The following is a 1448-nucleotide window of genomic DNA, read 5'->3' on the forward strand; positions in this document are numbered from 1 at the left end:
TACGTACGTACGTACGTATGTATGTTTGTTTATCTACCTACCACAGCTTCATTTGATATTATGCTAAGGATAACCAATATGATTATATAAAATAAATCTAAGAATACAGTACATAATTCAAAGGCAGTTATTGCGGTTTTCAAACATCAATTTAATGTTTTGAACGTTTTTTGTTCCCCCCATTTAGATTAACCCTTGTCCGTCCGTCCGTTCTCATTTTGTGTCGCACGTACCTCAAAAAGTATTTGACCTAGAGTCATAAAACGTTACTGAAATGTTGATCAGCATGTGTAGTGGTGCACCTGGGTATTTTCTTGTGGATATATTTAGTATTTTAAAGTTATTGCCTTTGACTTAGTAAATACTTGCAATTTTCCACTTGTGTCGCACATAACTCAAAATGTATTTGACCTAGAGTCATGAAACCTTACAGGAATGTTGCTCAGCATGTGAATTTCTGCACCTGGATATTTTCATGTGTATATATATAGTATTTTTAGAATTTTTTTACCTTAAAAAAAACTTTTTTAAAAAATGTTATGCATAGCTAAAAAATATTTTCCTGTAGGCCGAAAGTTAAAAATTTTTAAATCAGAAGGGATTTGACGGGGGGTTTCCCCATAAAAAAATTTTGACAAAAAGTGTTTGTTTTGGGGGCAAGTGAAAAAATTTTAACTTTTAAAGTTAAATTAAAAATAGGGGGGGCAATTTAATAATTATAGTTTTAATTTAAAAATTTTTTAAAAAAAAACTATAAGCTTCTTTGAAAATGTTTTTTAAAAAATTTCTTTGTTAAAGGGAAATTTATGTCCGGGGCCATGGTACGAAAGCGAAAATAAAAAAACTGAAATTTCTAAGAGAAAACAAAAAAAATTTAACTCGAAAACCGAAAGAACGAAAACACGAAAACGCCAAAATATGATGATGATGATAATGAAAACGAGATAATTATCGACTTGAATTTATGAGTTTTTATGTTTTTTTGTCTTCCCATCTTCGGCGTCGTACTTTCGCGCACATTCTCTTATTTGTGTTTGTGCGTTTTCATCCTCATTTTTTTGCGTTTATAAACCGGATATTTTGTGTGAATTTTAGTTAAAGTAAATAATTTAAGTGGTCGTAGACATTATAAGATATAATTTGCATGAAAAATCTTCACAAAAATGGTTTCTTATTTACACAAAACCTTCTGAGATTCTCTAATCTGTATAAGTGTTATATGTCTTGGTCAGTTTCTTAAAAAAAAAACATTGAGTTACAATTTTTATCAAAAAATGCATCAATATATTGGCGAATATATTTTGTTTACAATATGGTGTCTTTTATACTGACTTATTTTCTTTTCTTGTCTTTCGAAAATTGCTTCGGTAGGTATCCAATAAGTAATTTTGATAAAAAAATGTTGTAGCAATTTAATAATACTGCTTTTCTTTTTTCCATATAGGTCC

Source organism: Ruditapes philippinarum, unplaced genomic scaffold (assembly GCF_026571515.1).
Source record: "Ruditapes philippinarum isolate M1 unplaced genomic scaffold, ASM2657151v2 ctg11890_1_1_1_1, whole genome shotgun sequence".
In the NCBI taxonomy this organism is placed as follows: domain Eukaryota; kingdom Metazoa; phylum Mollusca; class Bivalvia; order Venerida; family Veneridae; genus Ruditapes; species Ruditapes philippinarum.